This window comes from Physeter macrocephalus, chromosome 4 (genome assembly GCF_002837175.3).
Source record: "Physeter macrocephalus isolate SW-GA chromosome 4, ASM283717v5, whole genome shotgun sequence".
Taxonomy (NCBI): domain Eukaryota; kingdom Metazoa; phylum Chordata; class Mammalia; order Artiodactyla; family Physeteridae; genus Physeter; species Physeter macrocephalus.
The window spans coordinates 23641605-23655258 of NC_041217.1; the positions used below are offsets into that span (position 1 = coordinate 23641605).

General features: G+C 48.7%; 2 long non-coding RNA genes across 4 annotated transcripts in view; one reads left to right on the forward strand and one right to left on the reverse strand.

Annotated features, from left to right (window-relative positions):
• LOC114486110 (uncharacterized) overlaps window positions 1–13654 on the reverse strand; it is a 47891-nt gene that overhangs the window by 12592 nt on the left and 21645 nt on the right. Inside the window, exon 4 of one of the 3 annotated variants that reach the window (XR_003679345.2) lies at window positions 7–1628. The exons of the other annotated variants lie outside the window; for them this stretch is intronic. This is a non-coding gene — a long non-coding RNA (uncharacterized lncRNA). Of the gene's footprint in view, window positions 1–6; window positions 1629–13654 lie in introns of those variants that run through there. 3 annotated transcript variants of the gene reach the window in all.
• The window catches only part of LOC102983821 (uncharacterized), a 38327-nt gene continuing 30886 nt past the window's right edge, over window positions 6214–13654 (forward strand). Inside the window, exons 1-2 of the long non-coding RNA XR_449269.3 lie at window positions 6214–6791; window positions 9081–9175. This is a non-coding gene — a long non-coding RNA (uncharacterized lncRNA). The remainder of the gene's footprint in view (window positions 6792–9080; window positions 9176–13654) is intronic.

Consider the following 13654-nt stretch of genomic DNA (forward strand, 5'->3'; position numbering starts at 1 on the left):
GCACAGGCTCCAGACGCGCAGGCTCAGCGGCCATGGCTCACGGGCCCAGCCGCTCCGCGGCATGTGGGATCCTCCCGGACCGGGGCACGAACCCGCGTCCCCTGCATCGGCAGGCGGACTCTCAACCACTGCGCCACCAGGGAAGCCCCAGGCTGCTGTCTCGAGAAAAGAGTGGTGGAGGGCAAGGATGATCACAGGGACACTAATTAGGAGTCCATTTCAGTAACCCAGGTGAGAGGGGATAGTGGCTCAGATCAGGCTAGTAGTGGTGAAGGTGGTAAAAGCTGATCTGATTCCAGATATATTCTGCAGGTAGAGTCAACAGATTTTCTGAGAGATTGGATGTAGGGTATGACAGGGAAAAAACCAAAAAGAATTAGGGATGACTCTAAGGTTTTTGTTCTGAACAACCTGACGAACGGAATTGAGGTAGGAATGCCATGGGTGGAGCAAACTGGGGAGTGAAAATAAGGATGTTAACTTTGTTCTGTATGTTAATTTTGAGATGCCTATTAGACATCTAAATAAAGATGTTGCGTAGTCAGTTGGAAAAACCAGCCTGTATTTCAGGGAGAGGTTTGGAATGGAGATATACATTAGAATCATCTGCATACAGATAGTATTCAAAATCTTGAAACTGGATGAGACCATCAAGGGAGAGTGAAGGGGTGTAGATGGAGAAGACCAAGGACTGAGTCCCAGGTGCTCTGTCCTTAAGAGGGCAGGGAAAAGGGAAGATACAGCAAAGGAGATGGAGGAGTGACCAATGTGAGGTAGGAAGAAAATCTAGAGTGTACAGGGTCCTGGAAGCCAAGAGAAAAAAGTATGTCACAGAAGGAGGGGCCAACTGTGCTGAAGTATGCCCAATTATGATGAGAGCCAAGGATTGTTCGTTGAATTTAGTCAATGTTGGTGACCTGGACAACATCAGTTTCACTGGAGTGGCGAGGGCAAGAAACTGGTAGGAGCCGATTTCAAAGAGAGTGCAGATAGCCTACTCTTTTGAGGAGTTTTGTTGCCAAGAGAAGTACGGAAATGGTGAGTCAAGGCTGGGGAAATGATTAGGAGAAGGTACTATTATTGTGCCCATTTTACAGATGAGGAAACTGAGGCTTTAAAAAAGTTGAGGAATTTGCCCAGGTTCATTCACTAGTAAGTTGTGATTTGAGCACAGATCTGTGTGATAGAAACTTACTCTTTCTTAAAATTTTCTGTTATAAAACTGATGAATATTCTTATAGATAAGCATATAATTACATCTCTGATTACTTCCTTAAAATGAATTTCTAGAGGTAGAATTTCTGGGTCAAAAGTTATGCACCTGTGGATAGCTTTGAATCCACATTGCCAAAGCCCTGCAGAAAAGCTTGTAGCCGGTTACACTTCCATCAGCAGCCTATGAAGTCTGTTTCCCTGCATTATTGCCAAGACTGGATCCTATCTTTTCTCCCCCCTCAGTTGCAGAGGTGATAATAATAGTATCTTATTTTGCATACGTATGGTTACCAGTTAGAGCTGACCATGTTATACAAGCCTGTTTCCCAGCATCCCTTTGGCTTCTGCTGATGTTTATCACTCTCAGGCCTGATCACCCTCACTTGACCACTCTCTTCACGAATACTCATCCCCTGCAACAACATGTCCAGTTTAGAAGGTGAACTGCACAGAGCAAAATAGAATTAAAAAGTAATAATAGCTTTAAGGTAAGAAATTAGATCTTGAGTGGTTTTTATATCTGAGAGACTGTGGAAGAGCTAAAATATTAGGAAAAGTTGGGGGGCAAAGTGGAACTGTGTCTAAAAGGACCCTGTATATGATCCTCTATGTGACTATGACCTGAGAGTATCCAGTTCCAAAGGATCCCCCAGAGGGTGCATGGGAGGGGAAAGGGAGATCCGTTTGTAAAATATACTTTGTAGCCCGTAATTTCCAATTTAGCCACTTTTTTTCTTTTAATAGATTTTTTTTTTTCCAACAGCTTTTCTGTTCTTCATTTGCTCTTCAGTCTGGGAAGACAACTGATAAACTGGCCCTTGCACATTTGAAAGAAATAAAGATATTTATTTATGCCAGCAATACTAGTTGTAGAAAGATTAGGAAATAAAGAGAAGCAGGAAGAAAAATAATTAAACCAACAGAAATTCCTCCCACTGTGCTCTAGATAATTATTATTTATATTTTGCTGATTTTGGTTTCCAGATATTTTTATTAAAAATTTTACATAATACATTTATATAATCTATTATTTTCTTTTCTTTTTTTTTTTTTTTTTTTTTTTGTGGTACGCGGGCCTCTCACCGCTGTGGCCTCTCCCGTTGCGGAGCACAGGCTCCGGACGCGCAGGCCCAGCGGCCATGGCTCACGGGCCCAGCCGCTCCGCGGCACGTGGGATCTTCCCGGACCGGGGCACGAACCCGCGTCCCCTGCATCGGCAGGTGGACTCTCAACCACTGAGCCACCAGGGAAGCCCCACACACCCTGGCCTCTTAACCCAGCAGGCCCTAAAGCAAGCTCATTCTGATTTCCTGTGGGCTCCTGCTCCTGTCTTCACTTACTGGCTTCCCCACCTCTAGGAGCCTGTGCAGGAGGCCTCATCTGTCACTTGTGACTGCTCCCTCTCCTTGACCTCCAACATCTAAGCTGCCAATCATATGCAGCCATTCTATCCTCAGAGCATCTCTTTCCCTCCTCTCCATCCTCACAGCCTTGGGTAAAACCGCCATACCTCTTGCCTATGAGAAGGTGGCAGTGTCCTGAATGTGTCTTTCCGTGAAAGTTCAAAATTCTCATGGCTACACACAGTCTGCAGGGTACCGTTTCCATTCCCGAGTAAGGCACTGACAGCCCTTTCACACTCTGGCCCCATCCTCACTTTTCACCATCACGCCTGCCCCTTCCCTTCTTGTGTCCCATATGTCTGGACCCCCACCCCCACCCCAGCAACCACCTCCTTGTGCCTTCGTTCCAGTGTTTTTCCCCCACTGTTCTCACTGGTGCTCTGTCTGCTGAAGTCCTTCTCATCCTTAAAGGCCCGATGCAAACATTAATTCTCCGTGGCTTCCTCCAGGCAGAATTAATTATCCTCTTTTCTGTGTTCCCATAGCGTTTTGTCTATACTGCTGTGGGAACATTCATCACGGTAATAGCTGCCTCCTAACAGACTAGGAGTTCACTGAGGACACGGACTCTGTCTCATTCATCTTTGGATTCCTAGAGCCTAGCCCAATGCCAGGCCTATAGTAGGTGCTTAGTAAATATTGGTTGAATAGGGTTGAGTCAGAAATAGACTCAGGTCACTTGCCTCTTATTCAGTGCCCTTTATACTATCCCAAAGCAAAGGCTTGCATGGCTAGGATGGGCATTACCACAAAGCAGGATGGGCTAATCTCTCAACTCTCCACTGGCCATGTCTGTTACCTGTTGAAATTCCACTGGAAATTAATTCTTTTGGGTATGATATTATCTCTAGTTAAATTACAAATATCCCTGGTAGGGATTCATTTTCAACACAATTAACCCTGCAAAAATTTTCATGCTGGAAGGGAACTTAGCAGCTATTAGCTTTTTTCCCCCCAACAACTAGCCTACAAGAGCCACCTGCAGGAGTTGGCGTGGGATAAGTGTTGATAGAAAGAGTAGAAGACAGGTCCAGGGAAGGTCCAGTCCTGCATGAAGTGCCATGAAGGGAGGTACAGGGCAGCAAGAGGGCATGGATTCCAGGGGAGGGGGTGTTCACTGGGGAGCGGAGTTGTGCGGTGGGAGGAGAGAGGCAGCAAAGAAAAATTCCTCCAACGTCTCAATTTGGCCACATGTCCTCCTTGTGTACAGTACTGATCCCTAGTTCTGATTTCTAAACACCTCTGGTAAATCTTTTTTGCTAGAGTGCCAGAAAATTCTCAGGTAATTTTCCAATTTTAATTCACCTTAATCTTAAAAATAAATACATGCCTCATGGTATTTTTAAGAGGGGTGGGTGTTTGATGAGATGAAATGAGTGACAACAGGGTGTCACAACTCCAGAAAGGTTTCATATCGCTGCTTTAGAGTTTGCCAGCGAGTAGGAGTTTGATGAAGTGAAAAAATGAAATGGCTTCCAAATCACTCTGCCCTACTATGCTGATTTGCAAACACATAACCTTCCTACACTACTGAAAAGATCCAGCCTGGGGTGAATGAACCCTGCAAAGTTAGCGCTTGGCACTCACCCAGCAGTTTGAAAAAGGCAGTGAAAGGAAACGTTACCAGTCAACTGATAGCAGCAGGACCCTGAGGGAAGGAGAGCCCAGCCAAGGCACTTTGGACGGGCATCCAGGTCACAGCACAAAGCCTTCCTGGGAATTCTTAGGACAGCAGCAGGTTGGAGCCCTGGCCTCACATTTCACTCTAAAGGAGGCCACCACCGAAATGGGTTGAGATGCTCCTTTCTGGTTTTCTGTATTCAGGGGTTCACACACCCAGGAGAAGAGAGAATAGGACAAATCAGTCTTAATAGCATCTGTCTACTCTTGGGCTTGATTCTGAAGCAGCATTGGGTGGTGTCTTTCAGGACTAGACGAGTCTAGACGCTGCCAGGCATTCATGACTTAATTTCACATTTTTTAAATCTCTGGATTATGTAGGACCCTTCTATATGTGCTTGTTACCTCGGATTGATACTTCAAACTGTGATCTTCCGATTTCCCAAAGAAGAGAGTTTGAGGAATCCGTTAGGCTAGAATCTGCCTGTTTTAGAACCAGCAGGTGGTGTAGCGACCCCTTCACAGGTGCCCTGCTGAGGCCCAGACGACTTTTTTAGCCTTACCTCTCACCCAGGGAGTGACTACCTCTCCCTCTCTAGTTTTTCCTTTTTCAAAACTCTTCATAGCTACTAACGGACAGGGCTCTGTCAACATTTTTAAAAATTTTTTTAGGCTGCACCATGCAGCATACGGGATCTTAGTTCCCCAATCAGGGATCGAACCCGGGCCCCCTGCATTGGGAGCACGGAGTCTTAACCACTGGCTAGGGAAGTCCCTCCATCAACATTTGTAAAGAAAAGGAACTCTTTCAGATCAAATCTGTGCCCAACCTCAGTCTATAAAACAGAAGAGATGAGGTCCTCTGGTTGACCTGGGATGGGGGCCTGGTGCCTTCACCTCGCCCTCTCCTCCCCTGGGAAGCAAATCTGTCACAAGTTCCAGAATTCTGCCATCATCCGAATCGCAATTTCTCAATCTCCAAGGGAAATTTTGTCATCTGGCATTTCCATGGCTGTTTTAAAATGTTACAGAAGATTTGGCGTGTCCCACTGGGAGGGGAAGGCACCTGTGTCTGGACTTGTAAGCCGGCGGGTGTGACAGGAGAGAGTGACCACTGTTCGCTGGGCTCAGCGGCTCCTGTCCTCCTGTCCTGCTCTCTGTCTACACCACACAAGGCACCTGGCTGAGAAAAGGGCTTAGGAAGAAGCAGAGGATGCCAGAGAACAGAAAGAGTATGACGCACGCCTGAGTTAGGTCAGAGGGCCCGGCAGCTTTCCTTTCCCAGCTGACTCAGGACGCCTCCCAACAAGCTGCTTGCTTGCTGAGGCCTGTCTTGACAACTGGCATTAGACGGTTGGGACTAGTCAGTTTTTAGCCCAGGGGTTAATGAACACGCAGCAGAGGCAGACCTGCCACCCCTCAGAATCCTCCCGAAGGCTCCGGATCAGGTGTTCTCCCTGTCTGAAACCCCTAGAGACTGGGGCCACGCGAGCAGCTTCCATGCGGGGTCAGCTCAAGAATCCAAAGCAGCTGTTGTTCGGGATTTTTCTGGAAAAGAGAGAGGAAGGGGCTCTGCCTCCGTGAGCAGAGGGGGCTGCTTTGGTATTGGAAGCAAAATAAAATGAAATGCGTTCTTTGGAATCCTTGAGCTCTGTTCCCGGGACCCGCAAGACATGGGGTCAGGCCTGAGCTTTGGGACTGATTTCAGGCGCCCCCAGGCTTTGGCAACGGAGGAGAAGCCCTTGGCCCCGCCGTGCTCCCGATCCCCTCGCGGATCAGGCCCAGTGGGCTCTCCATGCTCTTCGCACAGCTCAAGACAAGCGCTCTCAGCATCCTGTCCCCCGAAGACTGACCCGACCCGGGGGGCTCGTGCCAAGAGTGTCTCTGCTTGTGATGGCAGGGACGGATCGTAATGCTGCCTTGATCAAAGGCATGAGTCCCCCCGGGTGAGGGGGGCAGGCCAGGCCTCCTCCCTGAGGGGCGCACGTCCCCAGAGCCTGAGCCCAACACTCAGCTCTGCGGACTCACACTCAGTGCTGTCCTGAGAGGCGGCTTAAATGACTGTGGAGATTCCAGAATCAGGAGCTAGGTTATCTGAGCTCAAGGCCCAGCCTCTGTGAAAAGGAGATAAGGATCATACCTGCTTCCTAGAGTCAGAGCCAAGAATGAGCTAATATCCGTAAAGAGACAGGGCCCAGCACACAGTAGGTGCGCCTTTAGCGCGACACCCGGATTTGCTTCTACCTTCCCCTCAGCCCCACCGCGCCACACTCCGGCTGTGATTTCTTCCATGTGCTGAAAACAGGGGCTGCCTCTGGCTCTCTTACCCCTCCTCCGCCCCCATCGCATACTCCAGAGCTCTATAGTGTGACGTCTGTCCTGGAAGAGTTCCAACCTCCCCGCTCCAGGACTTGCTGGCAGTCAGATCCACTTGTGATTTGGTTGGAAGGGTCGCTTTTCACCTCTTGTCCTAAGCCGTGAGCGAAAACAGTCACATACCCTAGAATTCCGCCTCTGCCTTTCTCCCGTGATTATGAGCGCCCGATGTGAGCGGTGAGTACACCAACTGCAGAGGCCCTGCCAGGCACTCACTGAGAGGATTGAGGGAGCTTGCTGAGTTAAGTAAGCAACGTGCTAGAAATCTGGGGGTCATGAACTCTCAACTTTTGCTACTTGGCCTCATGCTGTTCAGCCAGTTACTTCTACCTTCTGCCCTTCCTAAATGGGAATAAGCTATCTCTGAGATAGTTTTAAGAGACACTAATGAAAATGATTACCAAGTGCCTCTCTAAGTGGAAAGCACAGTGGACCTACGTGCTTTATGTAATGGCATTCAGTCTTTCTTCCTCTCTTTGCAACCTGAACCACAGAATCAATAATGTTTTTCCAAGCGCAGTGTCCCCAGAACAAGATGTGAATCCATTCCCTGAGCCCTGCCCTTGGCTGGGGAGTGGCCCCTGCCCTTATGGAGCCTGGTGTCTGGTGCTGGAGCTGGCTTGCCGTGGTTAAGTGCCCATCCCTTCCTGGGATTCCAGCCAAGATACCAGGGTTGCACATTTCTCTAATTTCAGAGGAAGCTTTGTTCAGGGGCTGAGTCTTCACAATGGCTTTGGCCATCTATCTCCACTCTGTATTCTCAGATGTAAATTTAACTATCCTTTATTGAGTACCTATTGTGCTCCAGGCACTGTGCTAAATGCATTCACCAGCATTATCTTGTTTAATCCTCTAAGCAGCTCCGTGAGGTAGGTGTGTTGCCACTCCTGTTTCACCTGAGGAAATGGACTCGTGCGGGGGAGTTAAACAAGTCAGCAAAGCAACACAGAAAACAAGGGGCAGGGCCAGGATTCTACCCCAGAGCTCGTTATTACTTCCCATGTTTCCTTTATCATAGTTGTCCTGCATACAGATGGTTCCGATTTAAGAGAAAATCAAGCTGTAGTCTGAGAAAACTGCTAATTAGAGAGCCCAAGGTAGTGGGGGCTTCTGCCCGTGTCCTGGGGAGGATGCTCTAACTGTGGCTGCTGGGGACCGTCTGCCTTGAAGGGCGAGGGTGGAAGGAAATTTTCCCTCCTCCTTCTTGTCCTGGAGCCCAGTGCACAGGCCTGCATGCTGTCAGAGCACTTCCTGCAAGCTGCGGATCTGAAACACGGAGCATCCGGGCTGTCAACCCCACAGCAGGGCCCCCAGTGCACTGTGTTTCATTCAGCATTATCGGCGATCCCCATTTCGGCTGAGTCATCCAGGCCTGTGAGGGTTGCCCACTTGCTACAGAGCTTTTCTGCAGCTTGTTTGTGGTGAACCCTTCATATGGTCCCATCCGTGGCAAGTGCAAGCGATGGGTGCAAACTAGAACCAGAGCACAGGAGATGCCCCTTTCCATGCTTCTCTTAGTTCTCTATGCGGATACAAAAGTATTGATTACCAGCCCATCTATCAAAGGGAACGGAGATACAGAGCAAAGTGGAGCTCCCTATAGAGCTACTTATATTTTCACTTATCTTAAAAGGGGGCTGGGGGCTTTCTGACAGTTTTGTTTGGGGACTGGGGCAGAGACTTCAGGTTCCTACATGCGATCTGTTCTCCTCTTCCCCTTGAACTATAAAACTCCAAGTTTATTTGGGACAGCAATGTGCCCAGTTATTGTCCACATTTCTAAGCTTTCCTGACCAATTAGATATAAGAGGATGTTATATGTGCAATTTTCAAGAAGTCTGCTTCGACTCAGATGGGCAAGATGCCCTTTTGTTGCCCATTTGCCCTTCTCCCTCTGTCCTGTTGCCTGGAATGCAGATGTGATGGCTGACATGCCACAGCCCTCTTGGACCTTGGGGAAGCAAGTGCTAAGGATGGTGCTAGAGAAAGCCAGAGCAGCTTGGGGTTCCTGATAGCTTCTGGAGCCACCATTCCTGCCCAGGACTGAATTCCTCCGGACTTCTTTCACATGAGAAAATGAACACTTGCTTTGATGACCACAGAGTGGTTGTCTGTAGATGTTTAGATATGGAGACTTTTGAGGTAGCACTAAATTAATGCCTGAATTCAGTCCTTTGTTGAATAAATTTATATTAAATATCTACCATCTGCCAGGTATTGAGCTAAAATACATGGTGTCTACTCTCAGGAATTTAAACAGGCAATTTAAACAGAGTATACTTTAAGGAAGTACTATAACAGAGAAGAGGTCCCTAACCTAACCTTGGGGAAGGCTTCCCAGAGAAAACTGGGGCTTGTAGGGCAAGTGGAAACCAGTCAGGAGTAGAGTAAAGGTAGTCAAATAAGGAGCTTTCTGTAGCTGATATGCAGTCCTTTTTAATGGACTACATTTGTCTTTCCAAACAGGCTATGACCCAGTAGCTGATTCTTGCTAAGCTTGCAATGATCTTGCAAAGATCAATACTGACAGCCACTCCATTACTGGACTCACAGTTTAGAAGGTAGTTTATCTTTTTCCTTCTTTTTTTAAAAAAAATATTTATTTATTTAGGCTGCACTGGGGATCTTCGTTGAGGCACACGGGAACTTTTAGTTGCGGCATGCGGACTTCTAAGTTGCAGCATGCATGCGGGATCTAGTTCCTCGACCAGTGATCGAACCTGGGCCCCCTGCATTGGGAGTGTGGAGTCTTACCCACTGGACCACCAGGGAAGTCCCTCCTTCTTTGTCTTTTACCACAATTGTTTCTCCCTTCTAGGGCCTAGAGCAAAGGAAAAAATGCATGTGGATCAAAAATCTGATCCTTTACTGAGAGTAGATTTGGGTGAAGGTCAGCCTCTGGTTGTATCCAGATCAACTTGCATGTTCCCTGTGTGCTCTTAGCCCTGGGCCTTGGAAGAGAGGTGGTGCCCGGCAGGAGAGTGTCCTAAGTGATACGTGGTCTCTAGGGACCAGTTTGATTGTCACTCCCAGTCCTGATCTTATCAGGCCAATTCTAAGTCTGCTTCTGCCCTGAACAGAAGTTCCAAGTTTTTGTTTACATTGACGATGAGACTGAATTGGTCTTGAGTAGCAGAAACAACTTAAGCCAGCTTAAGCACAGAAGGATAAGTCATTGAATGGGTGAGGTTTCTTCTTATGCCCGCAGCAGGAGAGCAGCTGGGCCTCAGGAAAATACCAACATCAGGGCCTAGAGGGTATCAGGGTGTCTGTCTGTCCATGCTGCAGCTCTATGTCTGAGTCCATTTCTGTCCTCTTACTCTGTAATGGACTTTTTATGCTCTCCAGTCCATATGGTAAAAAATAAAATAAAATAAATATTGTTAATAAAAAATACCCAAAAGGCCATGCCTTAGCTTCTGGTGTTTTACACGTTCAAGGGATCAGCCCAGATTGAACCTTTTAGTCTCAATTCCAGATCCTGTGGCAATGACACTAATTAGGCCAGCGTGGCTTAGAAGCCCATCCTGGGATGAGAACCAGGGAAGGGGTCCACAGACAGAGCTGCAAAGCCCATGCCTGGACCACAGCAATGGGAGCGGGCACAACTGGTGAGGTAGGTCAGCAGACAACCCAGCAGGGGTCTGCTCCAGTCTCTGCACGGCAGCCTAGGAGTCCCAGAACTTACATTTCTCCCCCAGATCCTCCCTGATCCACGCAAGGACCTGATCCATGCAGTTAGAACCTGATCTCTCAGAGAAATGTCTGTACCCTGGCTAGAATATGAGCTCCATAAGGGCAGAGGTTTTAATCTGTCCTGTTCACTTTCTTAACCCCAGAAACTAGAATAATGCTTGGCACCACAGGAGGCACTCAGATACTTGGGACGTCAAATAATGAAATTCAACTTCTCCATTCTGTGCCTTCCTGGAAGGGGAAGGGGGACAGGACGGCAGCCGGGGAGTGAAGTGCACAGGAGGGAGGATCAGAATAGAATCTCCGAAAGCAGCCCTGAGGCATATTTGTAGGCATCGGTCTACCCAGTTTCTGAGCCCTGGACGTGGTTATGGAGCAGCGTACAAGCCCTGATCTTAGAGCCTGGTAGACACTGTTCACTAGATGCATAGCCTGTCTACTCAGCATTGACAGGCCTAGGTTTACTATCTCTTTGGTCCTGTGATTCCTGGCTACCTTGTAGCCTCTCTGAGTCTTCATTTGTTTATTAGTAAATAGATCACAGGTTATTTAGAAGATCAAATGATATAACACATTAAATACTTCCTTGTATGTACTACGTACAAGCTGTTCTATAAATATTTATTGACTCTTGCAAAACATGGGGTCGGATTTTGTGGTGTTTTCTGGTGGGTAAATCGGGAATAGGGTAGAATTGTAACTATGTAATTTACTACAGGCCTTGGGTTCTTAGAGGAGATGGAATTGACTGGTATAATTACCATTTCTCACACAAGAATAGCCCTGCCTTCACCTGGTTCCTTTTTTTAAAAAGATTATTTATTTATTTATTTTTGGCTGCGTTGGGTCTTCGTTTGGTGCGTGCGGCCTTTCTCTAGTTGTGGCGAGCGGGGGGCTACTCTTCATGGCGGCGCGCGGGCTTCTCATTGCGGTGGCTGCTCTTATTGCAGAGCACGGGCTCTAGATGCACGGGCTTCAGTAGTTGTGGCTCGTGGGATCTGGAGCGGAGGCTCAGTAGTCGTGGCGCATGGGCTTAGTTGCTCCGCAGCATGTGGGATCTTCCCGGACCAGGGTTTGAACCCGTGTCCCCTGCATTGGCAGGCGGATTCTTAACCACTGTGCCACCAGGGAAGGCCCTCTCAGATTCTTTTCAGACCTGCATTCCCAGCTCTCCTGCTTCCACAGCCTTGCCACCTCTTCCTCTTCTGCTCTAGTTTTGATGCCCTGCCCCCAACTCTCCCAGGACTTCCCCCCTCACCCCGCCCCCTCATCCTACACTGACCTGAGAAAGAATGGCTCCCAGGCCCTCTTCCCCCAGAGACTCTCCCTCCCTCCCTCCCACCCTCCCCTAGTTTGGCCTCATAGGGCAGACAGTTTGTGTTTGAGAATCAACCCTCTCCTCCGGATGTCCCATTATATACCTTCAGCCGTCAGGGACACAGTGACAATCTGAACCAAACGGAGGATGCAAGAGAAATTTTTAAAAGAGAAAAAAAGAACAGATAATTTCAAAAGGACATTAAGCTCCATTCAGGGACACAGTCTCCAATCAAGAAAACGAAAGGCAAGCGGTAGCCCCACAGGGACCGACTGAAAGGCAGCTGGTGGTGAGAGTGCTTCTTACACAGGCCTCCCTCACTCGCCCAGTGACAGCTACCTTCCCGGCAACCAGCCTCACCCTGGGGGATTAGGTCTGGACTCCACCCCAAGCGACAGGGCCTGGGGCCTCCCTGCCAGTGGGGCTTCCTCCCTGACGGGACTCACAAAGGCTCCCTCACCAGGGGTAACTGCAGGACCGCGCTTGGCTGACAGAATCCTTTGGCAGAGAAATGCCGTCTGAGTCAGCCCTCAGAAATAATTAACCCTCAGGATGTTTCCTGGAGCACTGAAGTGGGTTGAAGGCCGAAGATGCAGGGAGTGATGAAGCATTTGTCTTCTGAAGGTGAGGGAGAGAATACTTGGGCACTCAGGGCCCTCCCAGCTCTCTGGGCCTCAAGATTGTTCTCAGAGGCAGGCAGAAGGCCCTTATTTCCTTAGAGACTCTTCCTAGAGGCCTGTTTTCGTTTAGGGGCTTTTCAGAACGTGAGTCAGGCAGTAAACAAAGAAGAAGAGTCGCTGTTTGCTGCTAAGTGTGGTACCAAGTGCTCAGAGGAGCTACAGGTGAAATCTGAGACCCAGACCAGGCCTCGGGGGTAGAGAAGTGAGATAGGAAAAGACATTAAATTAGATAGTCTGTTGGTCATACATTCATACATCCAGTGTGAAAAGAGAAAAGGCATTTTCTTGAGCCTAAGCAGATTATTTTACACATTTAGGCCAGGAGCTCAAAGATTTGCTAGGATAATAATGCTGCCCGTGATTTACATTGGTTCTTCCTTCGAAGAAGCCTTCAGAGCTCCCTGCCAATGTTTCAGTGACACTTGGTCAGACTCTCCTCTTTCATTTCCCTCCTTTCCAAGGCCAAAATTTCTCATCCTCGTTTCACAACCAGGAAGGTTAAGAAACAGGCCACTGGCCGGCCTGCCAGGCAACCGGGCCCACATCTACACAGACTCAAAGGCGCAGCCACTGGCACCTCCACTGTCATGCACACAATGAATCCATTGAGTTTTTTTTTTTTGCGGTACGCGGGCCTCTCACTGCTGTGGCCTCTCCCGTTGCGGAGCACAGGCTCCGGACGCGCAGGCTCAGCGGCCATGGCTCACGGGCCCAGCCGCTCCGCGGCACGTGGGATCCTCCCAGACCGGGGCGCGAACCCGGTTCCCCTGCATCGGCAGGCGGACGCGCAACCACTGCGCCCCCAGGGAAGCCCCCATTGAGTTTTTAATTGTTAAGTGCACTCTTAGAAGAGGCATATTCCAAAGAGAATCAGAGAATTAGAGAATGACAGACATCACACTGGGGCTTACTGTCAACACGTATGACACTGGTGTACTGTATTAGGATGCTGTAGGCGCTAGCTCTAGTGTCAACAAACTTTTTTATAAAGAGCCAAATAATAAATAGGAAATATTTTAGCCTTTGTGGGCCAAATATTATCTCTGCTGCATATGCTTCTTTTTTTAACACAAAAAGTTGTGTTAAAATACACATAACATAAAATTCACCATCTTCTCAAGGGGGAAAGATACTCTCTTCAAAAAATGATGTTGGGGGGCTTCCCTGGTGGCGCAGTGGTTGAGAGTCCGCCTGCCGATGCAGGGGACACGGGTTCGTGCCCCGGTCCGGGAGGATCCCACATGCTGCGGAGCGGCTGGGCCCGTGAGCCACGGCCGCTGAGTCTGTATGTCCGGAACCTGTGCTCCGCAACGGGAGAGGCCACAACAGTGAGAGGCCCGCGTCCC